The sequence below is a fragment of the Acomys minous genome (assembly GCF_964271855.1).
Source record: "Acomys minous genome assembly, chromosome: 1".
In the NCBI taxonomy this organism is placed as follows: domain Eukaryota; kingdom Metazoa; phylum Chordata; class Mammalia; order Rodentia; family Muridae; genus Acomys; species Acomys minous.
Genome location: NC_140483.1, coordinates 131,934,600 through 131,959,326, shown reverse-complemented (window position 1 = coordinate 131,959,326; position 24,727 = coordinate 131,934,600). Strand labels below are relative to the sequence as shown.

The window sequence follows — 24,727 nt, the reverse complement described above, 5'->3', positions numbered from 1 at the left end:
CTTTAATAATTCACTTTGTTTTTCAAGACAGGATTTCTCTGTATCACCTGGCTGTCCTGGCCTCACTTTGTAGACTAGGCTGGCCTCCAATTCAGAGATCTGCCTACCTCTGCCTTGGAAGTGCTGGATATTAAAGGCATGCGCTACCACACCTGGCTAATACTTCACTTTCTAAGATTAGACTAAAGAAAGGAAAACAGTAGATTTATAGCTCTGAATCCTAGTGAGCCACATTAACCAAGTCATGGGAACATCATCTTAAGTGATCCACCATCTGCTTAGTGTGCGTCTCTAGTACAATGGAACCAAAGGGCACTTTACCTCCATTACCTACTTTCCAAAGACCCAATCTACCCATGAGCAAATATGGACAATAACCAGAATAAAGACATCTACAGGACATTTGACCAGAACTGTTTAAGTCATGAAAAACAAGGACTGACCAAGGACCCATCACAGACCAAACACACCCTGGGAGATAGGACAGCTGTATGCAGAGGAGGCTGCAGATGGGATAAAGAAAGAGAGGGAGACATTGATGGCGAAACTGGTAAAAGTCAAGTGAAGTCTGGAGTTTGGCTAGTAGTGATTTACTGTTTTCAGTTTCCTTATTTTGTTAAGGAAACCAAACTAGAGCTGGAAGTGATGGCACACGCCTTTAATCTGAGCACTTGGAGAGGCAGAGGCAGGCAGATCTCTATGAGTTTGAGGCCAGCCTGGTCTACAAAGTGAGTCCAGGGCAGCCGGGACTACAAGAGAAACTCTGTCTCAAAAAACCAAAAAACTGGGTGAAGGTAATGTGTTTGCAACTTTTTTGTAAATTGAACACTATTCCAAAATATAAAACACTATGTAACTGTTATGAAGTATTTTCAGTGAAAACTCAAAAATGATATAATTAGTGCCAATTATCACACAATTTAAGAAAAATTGCAAATGTAGTCTTTCATGTACATCTCTACAGTCTTAATATCCTTATTTTAGAAAGGAATCATTATTTTAAATTTGTCTACAAAATTTGTCTGTCTGTATGTACATGTGTGTGCACATGTGTTTGTGTGTATGCATGTGTGTGTTTGTGCATGTGTTTATGTGTGTGTGTGTATATTTCAACTTGTATTTTTCTCTTAGCAATATGGCTTTTTTTTTTATTTATGAAATTGATAGTCCTATTTTGATAATTTGTTCAGCAAGTATCTTGCTATGTTTCAACTACACGTCAGACAGAGTACTAGATACTTGAGAAAGACAGCAGGTGTTATATCTCTCAGAGTCACTGTGTTTAGAGAGAGACATATAAAAAGTGTCACTCAGAGGTAAAGTCCATGATTGAGGCTTCACTTTGTGCTTCTGACGAGTACTCTCTTAGAGGGTTGATCTTGATGTCCTAGCTGTCCTGGATCTCACTTTGAAGATGAGGCTAGCCTTGAACTCACAGAGATCCACCTGTCTCTGCCTCCCAAGTCCTGGGCTTAAAGGTCTGTGCCACCATCACCCAGCTGAATCACTGTCTTAATCACTGTTAGTTATCAACAGGATGTAAAGCTTGAGAGATTTCTCATGTTGATTTAGATTTCTAACTTTTTTTTTTTTTTTTTGAAATTCTGGTCCTATTGGGAGTCTAGTCAGCTATCACCCCTGGGAAGAGCAAAGGAAATCAGTGTCTTCGTGTACTCTAACCTGCTTAAGGCAGGGCTGCTCAGCCTGGAAAGGTTGGCATGCATGATCTGTGTAATAGGTATGTGTAGTACATATACCGTTACCCACATGCATTGCCTTGTTACTCTCCACGCAACCCTTCTCACCTACGTACATCTCTGTTGTTATGGGTAGTGTCCTTAAACATGGGAGAGTGATATATATGTGCATACCTTCACATAGTCTGACACTCTCAAATCCTTCTGTATATTTTCAACTATTTTTTTCCTTTAAAGCATTTTGGTTTAATCATGAAGACTTAGAATACTTTGAGCAACCATCTCAAGCCATAGCAATGTTTCTAATATTAATGAATTCACATTCTGTAGCTATGACCGACCATCTGTATATTGAAGGAGCTCATCCGAGCTCAGCTAGGGAATTCAGTGTCACACTCCTGCTGTTCAAACAAGAAATTCACCTCAACTACTCCCGAAGCCCTTTCCTCTGCAGATTAACAGGCTAAGTTGCATTTTCTAGAAAACAGTGTAGCTGCTCTTTAAGCCAACCAACCAATAATAACAAAAATCACTCCGTATAAATACACAAACCTGTATCTCTGTACTAAATATAATGCTTCTACTGTAGTTTATCTGCTGCTTATTGGGTGATCAATGCATGAAAGGTTTGTATCCTGGAATAACTTCAAGTGTTCAGTAGACTGGTTTATACTTTCAGGATCTTTTTGTTGTTGTTGTTATTGTTGTTATTAAATAAATTTAAAAAAAATTTTTTAAATTAATTTATTCTTGTTACATCTCAATGGTTACTTTCAGGATCTTCTATGGTCATTAAGCACACACACACACACATATGTGTGCGCACACATGTACAAGCACACACACACACACATGCACACCCATGTACAAACATACACTCACATTCACACGTACAAACCCAGACTCACACACACGCATGCAAACACACAAATACACAAATAATTTTTGTAACTTAACATGCTTATTGTCACCAATTCTAAGCTAGGGACTTGCAAAGGTAAAGCTGCTAGCACAGAGGAAACATCATGGTGAATTAGGCAGTCCTTACCTTAGACAATGTGAAGAGTGAATGGGCAGTGGTCCTCAGTGTGAGAAGCGGGTTGCAGAGACAGGAGCATCTCTTGGGAGAGGGAGGTTTATGGTGAAGCTAAGACTCCTCATTTGTACCAGCCTTTGTGACTTCTGGAGGTCCTGGGAAGTATGAAGTGCTCCAGTGAGGAAGTGGGTATGAGAAATCCCCGTTCCAACCTAGAACCATTTCTCTGTCAATGCTTTAAAATTTTCAGTACGACCTGAATTTCTAAGTCTTCATTGTTTTTTGAGGCTTCCTGTGCTAAAATTATATATTCTCATTGTGTCTGACTTGGATTAAAAACCCTGTACTCCCTTTTCTTAAAATGACCTCTTCACTTTATAGCTTCCAGCTGCTCACTTCAGATGACTCTGGAGAATGTTATACTGGAGCCAACCTTTGGCTAATTCTGATCCAGGTTTCACGGAATGGGACAGGAAATAAAATAGTAACTTCCAGTGATGCCAGCATGGTGGCACAAGTTTGTCATTAGAGAGACACGGATAACACTGGAGACAGAGTTGGGAAGTAACTTAATCTGAGTAGAACTATAGGCTTTATGTCTATCAGATGTGTCATTTCATTCATAATCTTTATACAAAGGTAGTGTGGATTGCTTCATACATTTACCAAATAAAGCCACCATATAGTTATTATAGAATGTGTTAGAAGAGTCCCAACTATAAGAACCTATTTAAAATTTTGGGGAGGTTGAGAAGGTTTCTCTGTGTAGCCTTGTCTTTCCTGAACTCACTTTGTAGATCATCAGGCTGGCCTCGAACTCACTGAGATCTGCCTGCCTCTGCCTTCCTGAGTGCTGGGATTACAGGCGCGCATCACTGCTCCTGGCTTTAACTTTTTAATATTTTGATACTGTTGAATCGGGCGGAAATACCTTTTGAGGCTATGTGGTTCACTCCCGATTACTCTATGTTCTTTCTTTCATCTGCACAGTTTCAAATTTGAGTTCTGTTTTACACACAGCACTCATCTTTCCACAGCTCTACAGGCCTTGACTCCCTATCCCAGAGGTGGTCCTCACTGGGAAGAGAGTGTTGATCAATGCTACCCTGTAACTAAACTTCAGCCATGCCCATATCCAGAGTTGATGGTGCAAGTAGGATTCCTAGGCGTGGCACTAAAGCTGTTTCTCAAGATTCTGCCACAAGTAGACCTGTGACCTGGGAAGACACTTGGGTGTGGTCTGCTTCTATTATCACATTTTGCTTAAGCCCTAGAACAACCCAGATGGCATAGCACACCCCATGATTTGTCTTTGAAAAACTAAATTTCTCAGTCACAATGCCTATCAAATACCAGCTTATAAATACAGAAAACAAGTCAGCATGCAGCCTGGCATCGTGGAAGGTTAGGTGTGACATTTATCATGAGATTCACAGACATTGCAGTCATACCATCTCGTCTTTACATTTTAAAATAATTTCTTTGATAGTTTATACAATGTATTTAAATGTGTTCACTCCTTCCCCCAATTTCTCCCAGATCAAACTCCACTGCCCCACTTCCTAAATTCCTGTCCTCCCATCCCTCATAACCCACCAAATCCAATTCATGCTGCCACATAGGTTACTGGATGTGGGACTGTCCATTGGAGTGTAGCTGACTATTGAGGTGGGGGCTTGGGAAATCTCTTCCTACTCCATGCTAGAATGTTGACCTCCTCAATCTTGTGAATGTCTTGTCCAGTCAACCACAGTTGTTTTGAGCTTGTGAATATTGCATTTGGATTATCTCCAGGAGACACTGTTTGGCTCTGATCCTCCCTGACCTCTGGTTTTTACATTTTTTGCATGCCCTCTGACAAGATTGTCCCTGAGCTTGTTTGTGGTGGAGTGGTATAGATGACCCATTTATGGCTCACTCACTCACTCATGCTCTGCACTTTGATCAGCTGTGAGTTTCTGCCTTGACCAAAATCTACTACACTAAAGAAACATGATGAGGTCTGAGAGCTGCATTAATCTACAGATATTGTGATATGAATTTATAGTACAATATGACATAATCTCTATTTAGAAGGATAATAGTAGTGGGCCTGTCACAGGGGCCTGTGAAATCTACCAGCCTGCCATCTCTATTTATTTATTGATAATAAAGAGCCCACTCATTATTGATAATAAATAGCCCAACCATTACCTTTGGAAGGCAGCTCTTCTCATTAGGATCCCATTGAAATATAAAGCCTGAGAAATAATCTTTAATCTCCTAAAACCAAACAGATAATGTGGCTTTTAGTTATGCTTTGTAATAGTCCAGTCAGCATAAGTTTAGGGTAAGAACTAATGAATGATTGAAAGAATGTGGATAATGATAGTTATCTATATGGTGTGTTTGAGTGCCTTGTGCATGTTAGGCACTCAATGAATGTTTTTACTGAATTATCTTGATGTATTATTAACTTATTATCAAATTCATTACACACACACACACACACACACACACACACACGCACACTCACTCACTCACTCACTCACTCACACACACATCTACCACAAAAAGGATTTGAGGAGAATTTCTATCTTGGAATTTGAACTCAGATTTGAGGGACTCCAAATTTCACTGTCATTTTGATCCATGGTCTTATCATGCACAAAGTGTAATCTCCATAGGTTTGTCTTTACTGTTTATATCTATGAATGGTTTCTACAATTCCAAACATTGTGTATTGATAAAGATTAGAATTAACCAGAACCCATGGAAACTAGGAGAAAGTAATCTATGTCAGTGCTACATTAGAAGTACACAACAATAGGTTAATTTATTTGAAGGAGCTCAGGACAAAGGCACCACAATTTTATCAGGTTGTTCCTTTAGGGTAGTAGTGGGAGTTGTTTTTACTGGCCAGAAAGAAGCAAATATATTAGGATCCCTAATTAGATCCATTCAACTAGAGATGCTAACTCAGTTATCAAGACCCCATATGGGCACAACTTAATTTATATTGAAAAGAAGGTAACAGGGTGGTCAGTGAGATAGTCTCCTAAGGCTAACAAAGCCTTTTGTTCTATGTCTGAATGCCGGCTCTGTCACACTGCTGACTAGGGAGCGTGTTACCATCCCATTCCTTGACTTACCTGCTGAAAGGTTACAGAACAATCTTTTGGTCATGTGTTGGGGCTACAGAAGTACAATTGCCCAAAGAACTATAAACAGTGTCTTCTTAGTGACCCTGAATGTGTTCCTGCTGACAGTAAAGTTTATGGCATGATTATAGAATCTTTTCTAGTGTAAAGAAGCCACCATCAAAAGCAGGAGATAGGCGTCTTCAAAATGCCATTAGTCGCCAAGGAACCTGGGAGCATAGGTTAACATAGCATGGCCATGCCCATGCTGTGTAATAGTTGTGCCCAGGAACTAGCTCTATTTTTCTTCCTAGGTGCCTATCTTATCCATTGACATGCTGGAGTATACCACAGTTATTCATGGGTATTTTTCTGTCCTCAGTCTTTGAAAGAACATATGTATTTGTAAGATGTCTAAGATGGGTAATGTGTGGCTCATTTTACAGTCCTTCTTCTAGGAGGTAAACAGAGAAATCCCAGAAAATCTTACTGAGGCATTCTGAATGCTGCTGTACAGTACTGTAGACATTTAAGAAGAAAGGAAAATGCTACCCAAAGCCAAATTCTTTCTTTCCAGAACTTTGGTAAAGACACTCTGACCGCCTTGTCTTCTTTCTTTATTTGGGATTCCAAAAAGGAACATTTACCTGGTTAGAAAGAGTGTATTCACAAGTACTCGGGTGGGTAGGGACAAGGAATTTCTTTTTGCCAAGTCTCATACAGTACCTGGTGTGCAGTGGACTCTATGAGGAATTAACACCAGCAAAGCTAACTAGTGTCTTTTGGGGGTAACTCTCGAATCCCTTAGCATAGTATACTATGAGATTTCCATTAAGACATATGCACATTTATATTTACTCTTTTTTCAGGGGTAGTGCAGTGCTAAGTGGCCTCTGCACATATGATTAAATATTAATTAGGCTTCTAATATAAGCAAGTGAGTTTGCAGGCCTGAGTGTCACATGAATAATTTAGGAGGTACCCGAAGGCTCAGCCTGGATAGCTGATTGGCCACTTTGGATTTGTATAATTACAAAGTTTCATTATTAACAGTGGAAGCAGTGGAGAGATTTGCCTAGCTTGAGGGACTTTGAAAGCATAAGCTGTCTCATTAGGGAGAAGGGGAATAAGGCAAAATATGCAAACTTGTTAGTAGAAAGAAACAGGTGTGGCTGAGACTTAAACTCAGGTTTCAAACATGACTGTGGTATGTATGCTTTTAAAGATTTATCATGAAGTTGATATTCTGATTGATAAGCGTATTTGCTTAAAATTTTACTATCCAGAGCAATGCTCCAAACCTTTTGTTTTAAATTGAAGGCTTAAATCTTTACTCTTTTACCAAAAAACCCCCAAAGGTAGACTAATAGGCCCAGTGCAGTGAGAGGTGTAGAGGTAAAAGAATGCAGTCTAGGGCCCTTGCTTGAGTGTGTGTTGTGCATGCAATTAAATCTCAAGGTCAAACAATTTACAGACAATTACTTTTCTAACATCTCCAGAAATGCCTGCTTACACGTCTTTAATTTTAAATGATACTGATATTCCAATTCTCCCCAAAGGTTAATGCTGACTAAATCCAGCTGTGACCTGACACGATGCGACAGCACAGTGCCTAATTATCCTCTGGATAGTCATTTACTTGAAACCATTAAAGGAATAGGCTGAGAGGAAGATTTAGGACCCTGAAAAAATGTTAGCCTGACTTCTTTCTTCTTGAAGATGGGATGGGCTGAAAAATAAAAATAAAATCCTGCTAAATGTTAGCCATTTGCTTTGATGGCAGAAAATTGTTCATCCCACTCTGTTTTTTTACAGGTTAAATTGCTAACTAGTTCATTTTATCCATTGCCTACGGCTGGCGCTAAATGTCAGTGACAAATTTTGTACTTGTCTTGAAGAATGAATTAAGTTATGCACAGAAGCTATAGTGCTCTTTTAAGATGAGTGAATTGCAGAAGGAAAAAAGTTGCTCTTTTGAAAAAGGATTATTTTGATTAAAGGGCTTTTCTATTGTAGCTGAAGACAGGTAGTGGTTTAAGATAATTCAGACAGTTACCTCCCACAGAGGCTGCAGTCCTGTACTGAGAATTTCTCTAAGAGCAATTGTGTCAGATTATACACTGTGATTATTATCATAAGACCATTAGTGATGCTGAAAGATTACTTAAAAATAAAAATTAAAGTGAAAACACTTAGTTTTCATTAACTTCAGTTAAAAAAAAAACCCAAAACCTGATTTTTCTTTTATGGAGTCAGCATCTCATTACTGCTCTGTAAGTCTTTCATAGTGAGGTGCAGTGGGGATTAACGAGTGACAAACATGCTCGCCAAAACGTTGCAAAAAAGGAAACCCTGCAGTCTTCAATACATTTATAATAGGAAAATATGGACCCAACTTTTAGATACCTTCATTCGACTTGATTTTTCTTGCTTGGTGGCAGAGGCCTGACTTACCATCTTCCACAAAAAGCTATCAGCATCCTCTGGCGTCCTATTTTACAATGGTTTAGTCTCACTAGCTCACATAAGATGAGAGCTATGTTTTTTTTTCTTTATGCTTTTCATTTTCCTCTACAATGGATGCTCTTGCTTGAATTGATGGATGAAGTTTAATAGTGGAAATTTTGTCATACTCTAGTTACATTTTAGCATCTGTTAGACAAAATGAATAAAATAAAATTGCAATTTTAAGTACAGCCGGACTCTAGAGGTAGCAAAGTTGTAAGTACTCAAAACGATGCTCTAACCCCACTTCAAACTGATGGCTACTTGTTAGGTGGGGACAAGGATTTATGTTTATTAAGTAGAGGAATGTAATTAATTATTGTTAATTTGTATTCTGTTAGTCCAAGATGTTTATGTTTATTTTCTCAGTGAAGGGATAATAGAAGGTTAGCTATCTTTTGGTTTCTGTATACTAAGGGACAAGTAAAACTATGCTTGTAAATTGCAAACCATTCCATCATACTGTGAAGATAATTTTGAGGATTATATTATCAAGGAAATTATACTGATTAGTTTAAAACCTTGCTTAGTTACTTACTTGCTCTCAACTCTTTTAAATCACATTTAAGTTAACGCAATGAATTGTCACATCACCTCTTAACTAAAATTATAGATAAACATAGGTCACTGAACTTCTGTTACAATCCATCATCCAAGAGATGACTTTTGTGATTGAATGGTTCTCTCTTTTTTTTTACCCCTCTGCCCCCTCCCCCCTGGTTCTCCAACTACTGCAGTTCTCTCCTATAATTATAAGTAGTATGAATGGCCTCTTGGTGGGAGCTGCCATTGTCTTTATCCTTCTCTGCAAGAGTTTCAGTCCGATGATGTAGAGCAAAATTTTGAGGAAGCAGGCCAAGCCTTGGTAACAGCAAAAAGAGGTTATCCTACAATTGCCATTCAGGACTCGTGTGTGTGTGTGTGTGTGTGTGTGTGTGTGTGTGTGTGTGTGTGTGTGCGCGTGTGCGTGTGTGTGTGTGTGTGTGTGTGTGTGTGTGAGTGCGTGTGTGTGTAGGAGTGCCTGCTGAAATGAACTGGAATTTTATCTAGTAAAAAGATTCTTATGTGCTTTCCTGGGTATGGGCTTCCACCGTCTCTCTAGCTAATTCTGCAATTGCCCTGTGCTCTGTGACCAGTGTCTGTGTGTGTGTGTGTGTGTGTGTGTGTGTGTGTGCGCGCGCGCACATGCTTTCATTCCACTTGGGCCCTATGGAGGAAACTCACACGACTGCCTTATTTACCTTGTTACAGTACAGTTCACTAATTTTGCACCGGTGAGGTTTGGATGCAACCTGAATTTTTCCTTTTAAAAATATTTTATGGCCTATCTAATTCACATAGCAAACTAACAGGGTAAATGTTATTTAATTTTTAATAAATATTTGTGTGATGGGTGCTTTCCAGATTGCTTCGTCTTCAAATTGCTCCCACTGTGACTTGTTGGCATTAACAAGGCATCAGAAGGATCAGAGGAGGAAAAAGGAACATTGTTTTCCCTGGTGGAAAATCATCTGTACTGTCTCTACGCATGCGGCTGACACCAGTTCTAGAAGATATTTGATAGTACAAGAGGTGTGTGATGAAGCCTGGAATATATTTTGGCAAATTTGCTTCTGCATGCAGCTTCTTGTATAATCAATCCCACTGTGCTTACAGGTGAAACCTTATTATGTTTTTTTAATATATAAAGAAGGTGGAATTCATTTGAAATGCGCAAGTGTGAAGAGCAAAGCTTCTGTCAAAATGTAGACTGAAAGCCTATATTTGGCATTTGGACATATCATAACAACAAATCTTTTTGTACTTTAGCTTTGAATTCTAACCAGTTTTATGTTGTCATGAGCTCACGTTTCTAGAAAGAGGTGTTTTTTTGAGGCACTTAATATTCAACACAATATTAAGACATGTTATTCCACAATATTTCTCCCACTCTATTTGGCAAAGACTGAATTGTTTCTGTTGAAAATATAAAGTGCATCTATACAGATTCACATTACTGGGTGTTTCCTTTCCTTTTGTTTTTAATACTGTCTGGTGCTTAATATCTGATGTGGTCGTATGCAGGAATTACAGTTCAAAAGGGTACATAGGGTATCTATAGATGGAGTTGTGTCCAGAGGACATTTTATGCAAAATCCCCTCTATTTTCAAAGCTCTAAACTACACAGTTGGGTTCTCCTTTAGATTGATCACTCTTCAGAGAGGCCACTCTCTTATTACTTGGATTATTGTTTCAATAATGCAGTTTCAATGTTATATTTTTATCTCTGGATAACTATTTGATATTTTACTATTTAGATCTTAGACTCCCATTGGTATTCATTTTGAATAGTCACTAAGTTCAAACTGTAGCATGAATACTAGTCCAGAAAGCTTTTCATAGGTGATGAGAGATGAGTCACAATGACTCAAAATGGCCTTTCTCTTGCAGTCCTACTGCAGCTGTCTGTACCAAACCCTTACATTATCACTGTTGTTCCAAGAACTTGGAATTCATGGCTGCCATACATAATGGTTATGGACTTCTACTAACCAAGTGAAACAAAGGAGAGAAATTAATCCCTGTTTCCTGTCTAAAATCAAAGCAGTTCATTTACCTGTTCCCATCTCAGAGGGCCCAAACATAATATCTGGAAATGTAGAAGCTGTGCTGAGTATGCAGCCTTTGGTCTCTGTGTTCAACTCAGATCCCTGTTTTTCTTCTTTATGTCACTGTGTATTTTGGCCAAGCCAAATGAAGTCTTTGTGAGTGTTAGATATATTATGAAGGGGTGCTAGGTGAGAAGAGGCAAACAAACCGAGGTGTTTTTTGTCCACTTACTATTTATTATTTGTGTATGGGAAACTGACACTGACTTAGGAGTGTGGACATGTTGCTTTAAACAGATCCCAGAGAAAAGCCATGTGTGTATTAGGACAAAGAAGGTCCTGGCTATTTCCTTTACAATATCAGAGAAAATGATAACAGGAATTGTCTTTTCTTTCCTGTTAAGGACATTTTAGGTGGTCCCACTTATGCTCTGCAAGATAGCCAGAATTCATAGATGAAAGCTCTGTTGTTCTGAATTATGTGGTGTACATTATACAAGTGAGTCTGCTGTTGCTTTGTCCTGGTTTTCTTGCCTTCATAGGTTAAAGAACAAGAGTAAGTATCTAGAGTGAATGTTTGTGCATATGTTTTCCTCATGAGAATCTGGCTGTTGAATGATTTTGTTGTGCACATGGGGACAGGCATCTGCCCATCAGATGTTTGTAATCATCGCTGTGAATGAGGTCACTGAGAACTTGTAGAAATATTGCTTAGCATCATGCTTTTATTTGCTGTAGGAGACAAGTTGGCATGCTACTTCTTTTGCTTTTTGTTTTTTTTTTTTTTTAATATTAAAAAAACCCCTCATTCCTCTGGTAAGTACTACAGAAAACTCATATTAACTTCATTTTGGATGTTGTCTTCCAAGGCCTTCCTGGGATCTGATTTATGCTGATGCCATGAGCGCTATATAAACAATATGTTGCCATGCTCTTACTCCCTGCCATCTCACTTCCCTTTCCATCCTAGTAAATCCTTTGAAGGTTTTATTATTCAGGGTGGGAAGATTGAAGTGAAAGCTACAGAATGATTTAACACTGTGGGAACTTAATCAATAAGAGTGTTGTGAGAGCTCCCAGGAAAGGGCGTTGTTTTCCACCCAGATGATAATGAGGCCTGGTAGTAGCAACCTCTGGAGGGGAGTGCTGGGGCAGCGATTCTTTGGTGGTGCTTTTACTGGTTGCTAATTAATAGTTTTGAGGCCAGTGGGGCACCTTTTGGCCTCTCTGACATTTGCAAGCTTTTCTGTGGCTTGTCCCACAAGTCTTTCCACCATCAGGGGTCACTCTCAACTGGATTGGAGTCTGACAAGTCTAATTGGCTCGACTCTATGCAGATTTAAACATCTAGCCTACATGCCAAAAATCTGATGTTTTCTCATGCTGCTTCTGAGTTCCGGGCATTATGGGATCGGTGCATGCCTGAGTTATTATGTATCAGCTTATCCTCTTGTTAGCATGTTAAAGAGCAATTAGCTGGATGTGGTGTAGGAAATTGGGGAAAGGGCTTCAGTGCAGTTGAGTTGTAAATGTCTTTTATAGTAAAAAACCTGTCAGACCATTGAGCGTTACTGGTTGGAAAGCAGATTGAATCGTATAGTCAAATTTTTTAAAGAGTGAATAATTTCCCGAGAGTTGGTTTAGAAAAATGAAAAGATCCTTGCTGTGCAAACATACAGCTGTGGTGTAGTGTAAATCACCCAAACACTCCTGCTTTACTTGCTCTGTGCCCACCTCCTTCCCCCAATTGCACATCTCTCTCAAATTCTAAACTTTTATTGATTAAAAACCTCTGACTTCTTTCTGTTTAGTAGCAACTTGTAGATGAATTTGCTTATAGCTGATGCTTTCCATCGCTGACAGTTTCCAGGATTCTGAATTAGTGGCAGAGTGAAAAGCTAGGACTCGCAGCCAACCAATTCATACAAATACGGTGATAGATCTGCGCTTTTAGTGGAAATAATTTATTTTAATTGACCATTATCAATATATACAGAATAATATAGTAACTAGGTAGAAATATTGCTTTATAATTTAGAAAATATTTTGTCTAGATTAATGTTCATAATAATCTTGAGTGTATAGTGGGTTAGGGTAGGTAAATATCTTTATATATATAGACTTCAAGAAATAGATGACTTGTCCAATGTGCTTGTACTGATGAGAATATTACATTTCCATTCCAAACTGCTTTTTAACAATGTGCATGAAAATACATTTTTCTGTAGGTTGCTTCATAAATCTTTTTTGACTATAGAGTGCCTGCTAATTTAAAAATGTGTTGCTATAGTCTTCAGCCATTCAATAAGTTTATTAAGGATTACCATAAAGTGATAACTAAATTAACCTATATAATTTGAAATTTGAAGAGTTTTAAAATAAAAACTACAACACAACTATTTTACATTCAAAGAACCAAACACTTAAGGACTTTAGAGACTGAATGAGCACCATTTGATTTCTGTTTTCTGAGGGTAACTTTGGTATTCTTTGATACTCATCTGAAGTCATGAACTTTTTTGTTATATGTGGAAACCCATATTAATTATGAAAATCTTACATTTTATGAAAGGTTGATTTATAAAGGTATCTCTAGTGTGAATAATAATTTAACATTTCAATTCAGTGCTGTTGTTAGTGCTTTCTCCCTCAAACACCTGAGAAATCTGAGAGTTAATTTTTCCCCTTTATCCAGATAATTCCCTAATGTTTCAGAGTCACAGAGGTCTTAAACTGTCCTTTCTGTCTCTCTACAGCTTTTCAATATCATAGCTGAAGTTTTAAAAAGAGTAATGTAAGATAAAATGAGGCATGGCTTCAGATAAAATGTGTACAGTATGGTGATTTCATGATATACTAAGAATTCTCTGGTCTTTCCTCCTTGGAGTGAAATTGCTTATATGAAGTCTGGTGAAACTACAGATTTTCTTCTTTTCAATTTATGCAATGTTAGAGACCCATGAAATAAAGAAAGCAGATTTTAGAAAGCAATTAAAAGAGAACTTAGATTTTAATTTGTTTAGCTCTTCATTTTACATAGTTTATTATTATTAATATTATTTTACGATTTTTCCAAGGCAAGAAATTTGAGGATTATTAATATGCAAAGATATTGAAGGATGGCACCTTGCTGTCTCTCATGAAAGTATTTACTTAGGCATTGTGTGGCTTTCATAATTTTCATAAAGTCTATGAAATTATTGAACATCAATTTGGGCAAATCAGCACTTTAGTGAAGCAGCTTAAATAAACAAAGTTTCAATCTTACCAGATCAACTAAAAATTGAGGCAATTTATAGTTCCCAAAGGGGAAAGGAATCCCAGCTTTAAAGATAGCCATTACTTGTCCCATCAGATGAACAGAGATGCTAATTAGGTTCAGTGCTGTTCACACTTGTTCTGCCTCGATAGTACTGCTTGCAATCATTTTTAAGCCTTTGTCTAAACATTTTCTAATAGAATTAAATCAGCCGAAGATTTGGGTCTCTAGTTTGAGCTTGTCATCAATTAGTTATGTCATTCAGGTCCCATTGTTTACTTCTCCTTAAGGCAGGTTCCTTAGTTAAAAAAAAAAAAGTCGAAACAATGCACGTTCATTATATAATATTTACATTTCCCCAGAACTTTCTCAGACTATCTTTTGGAACATATGAAGAGAAGCTTTACTACTACTAGTAACACCCCCCTCCCAAATTTCTTCCGAACTAACTAACCACCAACTGAGGCAACCCAGCGCTCTAGCCAGTTAGCAGCCAACTAGCCACCACCACCAAAACAAGCACAGGCACATCTATTCAAGGGCGTATCAAGATTTCATAGACTAGTGTGCCTTCAGCCAGATAGACTTTGATTAAATGCTGCCTAGTTCTTTTACTAAATATTATTTCTAGGGGAATTATGCTGGAAAATGAATTTTTTTTGTCTTGGTTTTGTTTTTCATCTCAAAGAATAAAAGAAAGAAAGAGAAAGCCTACAGACTTGGTGAGAGTCACTCAAATGATGGTATCTCAGTTTCCCATTTCTTGACAATATTGGACAAATGGATGTACAGTCAGGGAAATGTAGCTTAGTATTGATGCTTTTATGGTAATGATAAAATATTGTGTTTCATCTGGCTTTGTTCCCTTGCTTAAATCACTATATGTAAATCTTCTTTATCATTATGCATTAGCAAGGACAAAGGCTGGCTTTTGACTCAGTATTATATGTATATCCTAAATGTAAATGACTCAATATTATAAGTAGATCTTATCTCAGTGAAGAAGCCTAAGAAAAGTTAAGAAATATATTAACTTCTTGTGCCAAAGAGATGTGGTTTTGATGGGTTTCAGTTTTAGAGCGAAAAATCAGAGTAAGAGTCGTTTTAACCATCTAGACATCAGGAAGCAAGAGCTTGGACAGAAGACAAAGGAGGGGTGTGAATTGTGATCTAGATAATGTCATTTGTTTTTGACAGATTTAAGTTATAGACCAATCATGAACAAGGGGCTCTATATGATTGGACCTGGAGGCAACGGGGCTAGAGAACTATATAGAAGCATATGGACATTTTACCATGGGTTTCAAGAGTCATGCTATGGAAGGTTCTAAGGGTTATGTCAGAATTAGTGGTGAATCTACCTTTGTTATGAAGCACTGAAGCCCATAAGGAAAGAGATCTAGGGATAAAGGGGTAAATAAATGGAAAGCTGGCATGGTGTTGGCTTTTTTTTTTATTTGTTTGTTTGTTATTCCAGAATACCTTCCCAAGTGTTAGCTAGGAGTTGACTATATGACTGTCTTTTTTTTTTTTTTTAACCAGGACACAAATGAATGGATAAAATCAGAACCAGTTGCTAGCAGAGGGCTCAATATCAATCAGGTTTTATTTACACAGTTTCTTTGTAGTCTAATCAAGGGGTGTAGTTAAGAATTATTGTAAAAATTTATGATTATTTTCCCTAGAATATTCTGCTTCTAAAGAACTGCTTATAAATGTGTGTATCGTGCCTATTGACTGTGTGCTCAAAACTTTCCTTTTTGTTACTTTGCAAGAACATTTTCTTAAGCCCACAATGAGCTGTGACGATATCTATAACAGTAACAGTGGATGTACATTTTCAAAATTGAAAGTCATTATAAAACAATGGAGGCCACTGCAAATCATAGCTAAAAACAGTCATAATGGAAATCTTTTATCTATGCCTGTCTTACTAACAAGTAGTTATTCTGAGAACTAATAACTTCTCTTGGACATAGAACCCCAAATTGAATTTTATAGCTCATAGTCCCTGTAAATAGAAAAAGCCTGTCAAACCCGCTTTTCTAAATCCTAGTGACTTCATGTTTTACCATATGCATTGGGAGAGCAAAAACAAGAAGACAAATTTGATGTTTTTTTTCCCCACACAGCCAGTAAACTCTCATTTCTTTCTCAAAGTTTGATTATTAATTTCTATATTATTCAAAAGTATCTATCAGGCATTAACTATTTCTATAAAGTTCACAAGTACTTGAAAAAAATATTTGCTTCTTTCTCAAATCATAATTCAGATCCTATAATTTGAATAGACCATCAATCCTCATTTTCTTGTCACTGAGCTGCTGGGTTACAATCATCGACTCCTACCATATTGTTCTTAGAAAGGAGTACATTGCTCACTTCCTGATAGTGTCTTCATTTACAATTTCTAGTTCCAAGGAGAAATTTACTTAATGAAGCACAGTGCTCTAGAAAAAAAAAGAAAGCTAGAGGGAGCAATCTGCTTTCTACAATGTGAGAAACTGACACCTTTGAAGAGCATCAGGCCCTAATGTGGATAGTTTTTAACATTTGCTAATATTTCCCAACAACGTTTTCATTTTGTTTAGAGATTTTCATTTTTATTAAATTTCTTACCTAAAAGTTAGATGGTTTTACCCATCAGATTTTTAATTTTTTCACAAAGGAGATAACTGTTTAATTTAAAGGAGAACAATAATTTGTTAAAAAGACAATAGATATTATCAGATATTAAGAGGATTTAAATTATGTTTATTTATTTACTATTGTGTGTGTGTGTGTGTGTTATTTGTGTCTGTGTATATGTTAATGTGTGCATATTTTTTGGTGTGTGTGTGTGCATGTGCATATGTAGGCCAGGTGTCAGAGTCTGACATCTTCCTCAATTGCTCTCTACCTTATTGATGGGGCAGAGTCTTTCACTGAACCTGAAGCTCATTAATGATGTGACATTAGCTGTTCAGCAGGCTCCTGGAATTCTCCTATCTCTGCTTTTTCCAAAGGATCAGTGTAGGGCTAAAAAAAAAAAAGTAAGTAAAATTAAAAAATAAAAATAAGAGAAGTCCTGACATGACGTTATGAGACCCTGACCCTCCAACGATACTGTTGAGTTTGTTTTCTGTTGGCAATATACTGCTGGGCATGCAACTTATTCTTTTTTCTTTTTAAAAAAATAATTTTAAAGTATTTGCTTACAGCTTACATTTCCATTTATAAATGTGCAAGTTTTTTATTAAATGTATTTATTTGTTCTTGATTTTACATCTCAATTGCAGCCCCCCCCCTTCTCTCCATCAGGTCCAACCTTCCCACCCTTTCCCCTTCTCCCCTCAGAAGGGGAGCCTCCAAGCCAGTACCATCCCACCCACATCAATTTGCATCAGGACTAAACACATCCTCTTCCACTGAGGCCAGGCAAGGCAGCCCAGCCAGGGGAAAGTGATCCAAAAGTAGGCAACAGAGTCCATGTCAAAGACAACCCCACTCCACTTGCTAGAGGGCCCACATGAAGACCAAGTTGTCCAATAGTTACATAAGTATTGGGAGCCTAGGTCAAGTCCATGCATGGTCGTTAGTTGGTGCTCCAGTCTCTGTAAGGCCGTATGGGCCTGGGTTAGTTGACTCAGTTGGTCTTCGTGAGGAGTTCTTGTGTGCTCTGGGACCTTCTATCCCTCTTGCTACTCTTCCACAAGACTCCCCAAGTTCCTCCTAATGTTTGATTCTGGGTCCCGGCATCAGTTTTGATCTGCTGCTGGGTGGACCCTCTCAGAGGACAGTTATGTTAGAGTCCTGTCTGAAAGCATAGTAGAGTATCATTAATAGTGCCAGGGGTTGCCTCTCGCCTACGGGGGTGGGCTTCAGGTTGGGCCAGTCATTGGTGGGCCATTTCCTCAGTGTCGGCTCCATCTTTATCCTTGCACGTCTTGTAGGAAGGGTAAATTTTGGGTCAAAGGTTTAGTGGGTGGGTTGGTGCTCCCTTCCCTCCACTAGAAGTTCTGCCTGGCTAGCAGGTGGCTTCTTTAATCTCTATGTCCCCTGATGATACGAGTCACCCTTATATCTTCCCAGGAGCCTACCAGTCGCAGATCTCAACGATGCCTCCATCCCGTCAGAGATGCCCTGCCCCTCGGTGTTCTTTCTCTCTCCCATCCTCTTGCCTCCCATTGACACTCTGCCCACGCTCCACCTCTTACCCTATTCCACCCACTTCCCTCTCTTCATCTACTTCTGATGTCTATTGTATATCTCCTTCTGAGCACCCTCCCTTGGGCCCTCCATGTTACTTAGCTTCCTTGGGTCTGTGGATTGTAGTATGGCAATCTATTCTTAAGAAAAATTTCTTTTCCCAATGAGACTCTCTTGGAGAAAATTAATTTTTTATTGGCAAGTGGTTCTCAGTTGGAGATAGCTTCTGGGTTAGGGATGAGGCTTACGCCCACTACTTCTCTTCCAAAGGGTTCCCTAAGGCTCGGGGGGAGGGATTGATGGAGGAATCCTGTTTAAGGCTGAGAGTTCCAGAGTCACTCATTCTCTGTATGTTGTTTTGCTGTGGGTAGCAGAATTTGTTCCAATATGCTCTCTGATAATGGCTGAAGAAGGCATTGATTTATGAGTAAATCAGAATGTCATTAGGCATCATTTTATTGCCATCCAAGCAGAGTTGGGTATGGGTTCCATCTCACATAGTGGGCCTAAATTCAAATCAGATACTGGTGGGATATTCCCACAAGCTTTGTGTGATCACTCACTGCACTAGCATATCTTAAAGGCAGGACACCACTGTAAACCTCGTTTGTAGCTGGGTTTGTGTTTTTACATTTGGTAGCACGTAGGGTACATTTCTCTACCAAAAGTGCTAGAACGTAAGGATGAAGGCTCGATGTAGGCAACAGCGCAACTTCTCTGTGTTCAGTGAGTTGTGTGGGTGTTGTCTTCAGCAACGGGGCCTTGCCATCAGTTCATGGAATGCATCCTACAACTTTTGCGACAGACTGGGTTGTTTGTGGGTTCCCAGGGGAACCTTTTGGCCAACAACTCAATTAAATGTAACCTATTGGTGCTTCATTTGGTAGTAAGAGATGTTTGATTGGGGTTCCTTCTCCCCCAATATTTTGAGATTTCATCTAGATTGATGCTGTATATTTAGATAATTTAATAAGCTTCTACTGTATCAACTTTTCATACTACTTCTCAAATGCCCTTAATTTTAGAGGTTCCTCCCTGTCTTCCATCCCTCACCCCCCTCTCGCCTCAACCTCTGTTGATCCTTCCCTTCCAGCTCCCCCTCCCTGTTCATAGCTCTTTATTCTATTTCCTCTCTTAGGGAGATCTGTCCTTCTTCCCGTCTATAACTCTATACCTAATGTCTGTGATTCTAAGGATTATCTTAACAGCTAGCATTCATGTATTAGCAAATACATACCATATGAGCTGTCACTTGCTTTATTGATCTTAGCCATTCTGACCAGTATAAGATGAAATCTCAAAGTATTTTTCATTTACATTTCCCTGATGATTAATGATCTTATGCATTTCTTTAAGTGTGTCTCAGCTATTTGAGCTTTCTCTTTTGACAATTCTTTGTTTAGATATGTAATCTTATTTTAATTGGGTCATTGGTTTTTTGATATCCAGTTATATGAGTTTTTATGTATTTTGGATATTATTGATATATCAGATTTGTAGTAGATAAAATGTTTTCCTATTCTGTATGCCACTTTGTCCAAATGATGATGCCCTTTGCCATGCAGACATTTCTCTGTCTGTGTTAATGATGCTCTGTTTAGAAAGTCTTTACCTGTGCCAATGAGTTTAAGTCAGGGTCAGCATATCTGTTCTTATGTTGCAGTCTTTGATCCATTTCAGGTTGAGTTTGGCACAGCATGTTAAGTATGGATCTATTTTGATTCTTCTACATGCATCCATCCAGTTTGAGTGGCACAGTTTCTTAAAGATTGTCTATTTTCACGAGTGTGTTTCTGATTTTTTAAAAAATAAAAAAGTCATGTGTTCATAAGTATGAGGTATTATGTCTGTGTCTTCAATTCAATTCTATTGATCAATTTGTATGGTTTTATGCCAATACCTCTTTAAGGACCTTTATCATAATCATAAAGTCATTTAAAATGTCCTTTGTTCCTGTGTATCAGCTATGTTGGAATATTTAGGGCCTGCTATGGTAGAGTTGCTGGGCTTCAGTGGAAACATTTGTCTTGGCTGTTATTGATGGTGTTTTAGGCATCTGTGTTTGGGATGATTGCAATTCTAGATGCTAATGTCTGATTTAGTCTCTGTTGGGTGGGTGTTTTATTCCTTGGTTTCTGTGGCCCTCTCTGATTCTTATAGGGATATGTTGGCTGTGTGATAGCTGTGTGTTGCATTTTATATATTAGGAGGAGAGTCATTTTGTGAGAATAACTTTCTCTTATTATTGAGAATTTCATGCACATATACAATGAAATATTATCATCTCCCTCCTATTTTATCCACCAAGTCTTCCCATTATCCTCCAACAAGCTATCTTCCTGTTAATTTCATCTTACTTTTTCTTTTTGATAATCTGCTAAATCCAATTGGTGCTGCCTATATGTATGCAGGTGTAGGGACCTCTACTGGAACATGGGAAACCTACTGGGTAGAACACTCTTAAATGAGCTATTGGAAGATAGAGAGTATATGTAACAATGATCACAATGCATCAATAGGAGTATCTTACTTATTTTTATAGTTCTTGGGAAAATTTCAGGAGTTGTTGGTACAACATAATACTGAGGTCTACATTTTTGTGTGGGAATAAATGCAGAATGGATTAATTTTTAAAATGATGTATGATGTGTTTTGCACCTGAAAACCAAGGAGAATAGAAACAAATGAAATGTATCTTGATTAAAAAAAACTTCCATTTTGTTTTTAATCTCAGAGTTTTAAAAAGACCAAACACGATTAGAAGAATGAAGCTCTTATTTTGTTAATAGTTCAGTAATCCTCTATGAGAAGTCAGATCATGTGTCAAAAAATGATACAGTTCTCATCAAGTTCAAACACACTGCTCTGAAGTTTTTATCTTTCCACGATTTAAAAAAAGGAACTCTAGATACTTCTGTGAAACTTTCTGAAGAACTGGTGCTTCTGTTGAAGGTCTACACATTCATCTGTCTACTGAGCTGATCATGTTTTCTATAGGTATTGTCACAGGCTGAGGAAGTGGCAATAAAAAGATAGGCACCATCTGATGGTAAGATTAATCTTATAGGCTCAAAGCTGGTGTTTTCACTAGGAGAGAGAAAGAGTAGACTTAACAACATGATAGGAACTTCACATTTAGCCACAGAAGCTCCTTGAAGTTTCTGTTATGGTCTTAATAGTTTGGTTTGTTAAAAACCCATTATGCTATGTGATTATATTTTTGTTTTAGTTCAAGGTGTGTGGGATATGGGAGTGCTTCAGTTTGTCCACAGCCACTAACTAAACTTGTCTCATACCCTAAGAGGGGAGTGATTTTTTTTCCAGCTTCAGATAGTTTAATTCAGGGGACTCTGGAGAGGTTATAAATGGGAGATGCCTGAGAGGGCCTGTGGAGGATGCTGTTCCCCATGCTCCTGATCCCTATTGCTCCTGGTCTCTATTGCTGCTGTGTTTGCTATTTTGGATTGCTAGATTGCTAGATATTATGACAATGACGAATACTGGACTTGCCCCTAAGAACCTGATGCCTCCTAATCATCAGGAAGTAGTCTAAAGATGTCTATGTCATCTTTTCCCTCTAACCTTCTTTCTCTCTTATCTAGTGTTGGGGGGTTGAAAGGGAATAATGGGACTAATGGTTGGAAGGGTGGTAGATGTGAGATCCCAATAAAGTATGTAAATATACTCCCCCAAAGTATGTTTACAATAGTGACTATTGTTTTAGTTTGGTGTATAGATAAATAAGATCATGAATATCTTCAGTTTAGCCTTTTCCCCTAAATATCATTCAACATTTGTTATCACTTTTAAAACATTTTGTTTTGATGAGTGCTAGGAATCCCCTTTGTACAGGTGAAAGGAAGAGAATCTCAGGGAATTTGTGTGACATGTTCAATGACCTTTGAATTTTAAATGATGAAATTAGGTTTGAATCCAAATTTGTCTTATTTAGGCATGTGTCTCTTCATGTGTTATAAACATTCTTCTGGTATATTATGCAAATATGCACTCTTAGGCTAGCTACTTATTGAGACAGTGTTAAATGACAATGTTTTTCTAATATTTATAGAAAAAATTCAAATAGATTTTCATATAATCACTTACAAATGAGCTTTTGGAATGTAGCATGCTTATAGGTGGTAGCTTACCTACCTATTCTGGATTAGAATAAAAGACTATTAACTTGAAGAAAATAGCTTTATTTCCTAGAACTGGTAAAGATAAAAAAAGAACTTTCTAAAATGCTATCATCAGTACAAGATGTGGCTAATATACTAATGAGTTTAAAGCAACTGTGGTTACCTGTATGAGATTAGAAAAATGCATCCCATTGGTTAGAGCTCTTCATGGTCTTACTTTTGATGGACATTTGATTCATTTCATATCTATTGTTCTGCATTTACAGATGCACTGGATCAAAAGGTTCATTAGCTTATGATGGTGTATCTAAACTGGAAAAAATGTATGCTTGTTTTTCTGGTCATATATCCTAAACATATTCTGGTTGCACAGAATTTACATTGTATTAGGTATAATATATACAGAAGCTCTAAGAAAGTTTTGGATTTTTTTGTTAGGAATGTTCAACTCATAAGGTTTCAACAAATATTATAAAATGTGAAAACACTGAGATATGAAACACCTGGCCTTATGCACTTCAGAGAAGTGATATTCATCCTGTTAGCCAAAAGATCTAGAGTGTGTAGGCGCCTATGAGTATTATATGTTCAGACACCATGCCATTTTATGTATACAATTTTGGTATTCACTGAAGTCCTTGATCATATGACCTATGAAGAATGTCTACCGAGAAGACTTAAAGGAACTCAGAATTTCTAAGCTAAGAGATTTCACTGTGACAAGGGGAGGCCCAGTAGATGACTTTATGAATGCAGATTCTAACTGAGCAACGTGATGACGTATTGAGGGGACATTTCTGGTATCACTCAGGGTTACTAATTATCTCTGGTATATTTTAGTCAGTAGCAAGTTGGAGATAAAAATCTGTTTCTTTCTTTCCTAAAACATTTGTGGGAATGCTTTAAGGATTCACCAGTTTTAGGGACAAAAAAGTTTCCTTAAAGGAGATGACCCATGTGACTAGTGGTAATATGTGGGTATGCTATCCTGCAGAAGGTCAAATGCCTGAACATCTTTACTCTTTGCTTTACTGAACTTAAACTATTTCTTTTAAAGCCACTCTCTTTGTCTCTAAAAGAAGCAGCAAAGTGCTTATGGTTGCAAAGAGTCTCCTGTAAACCTTGTGTTGGCTTTAAACTGAAGATCCTCCTGGCTCAGACTTACAAGTTTCAGGATTAGAGATATATATCTTTCTATATTCATTTTTAGTTTTTCTTTGTTGCATATGACATTGGTAATTGTCATATGTCATATGTCAAACATATATCAAATGTTAGGTAAAATTTCTTTTACTTGGAGTCAAGTTTAGTCTTTCTTTTGGCGTATGTGTGTACTGAGGAACAGTGCTGAAGTTGAAGTGACTTTTTCATCGCATCATGTCAGAAGATGCTTGGTACCAATGATGTATCACGAATGTCTTAATTTTGACCATTTGGCTGTCCACCAACTTTTCCACTGTCATCTCTTCTCTTTGCCCTTTTAATTCTTTAAACACAGATGTCAAGTCCAGCCACTATGTAAGCAAAGGGAGAGAAAACTGTAGAGTTTTTTTGCAGAGAAGCTTTTCAACTTATGAGGAAAGTTGTCTCTGTAAAACTACCACAGGTTAAAAATGCATTGAATAAATGGAACCAACTAAACATGAAAGATTATCATCATTGCACATTACAGAATGTTGGTCTACCCTATTGATGGCATGGCTACCTGGGCCCTATAACTTGCTGTCGTGACTCAGAACTGAAAGGAAAACATAGTACTGTGTATTGCTACTGAGAAAAATATCTAAATTTGAAGTACTGTTTGTCTCTGAGCACATCAGTTTTGTACTATAATGAACCCTGGACATCATAAGTCAAGTCATCATAAGCTAAGAAGCATCTTTATATATTTTGAGAAATATTTTTATTCACCTGTTTTCTTGCTTTTCTGTGTTAGATTTTGAAATGTATTTCTATTTTACTTGACTCAGTAACTGAGTATAATATGTATGATATTTTAGTAAAGGTGTTCCAATCAGATCATGATTATTATGGCAGGCATACTGTGTGTGTGTGTGTGTAACAACAATTAAAGGAAAGAGGCCAGAGGATGTGATTTTGAGAGAGAGTAAAGGGCAGGTATATTGGAGGGGTTAGGGAAGAAAAGGAAAAACAAAAATTGATGTAATTATATTTTGATTTCACAAAATAATACA

General features: G+C 37.7%; 1 long non-coding RNA gene across 1 annotated transcript in view; it reads left to right on the top strand.

Moving 5' to 3' along the window:
* LOC311603752 overlaps positions 1-24,727 on the top strand; it is a 688,670-nt gene that overhangs the window by 122,879 nt on the left and 541,064 nt on the right. Inside the window, exon 2 of the long non-coding RNA XR_014781233.1 lies at positions 9,762-9,929. This is a non-coding gene — a long non-coding RNA (uncharacterized lncRNA). The remainder of the gene's footprint in view (positions 1-9,761; positions 9,930-24,727) is intronic.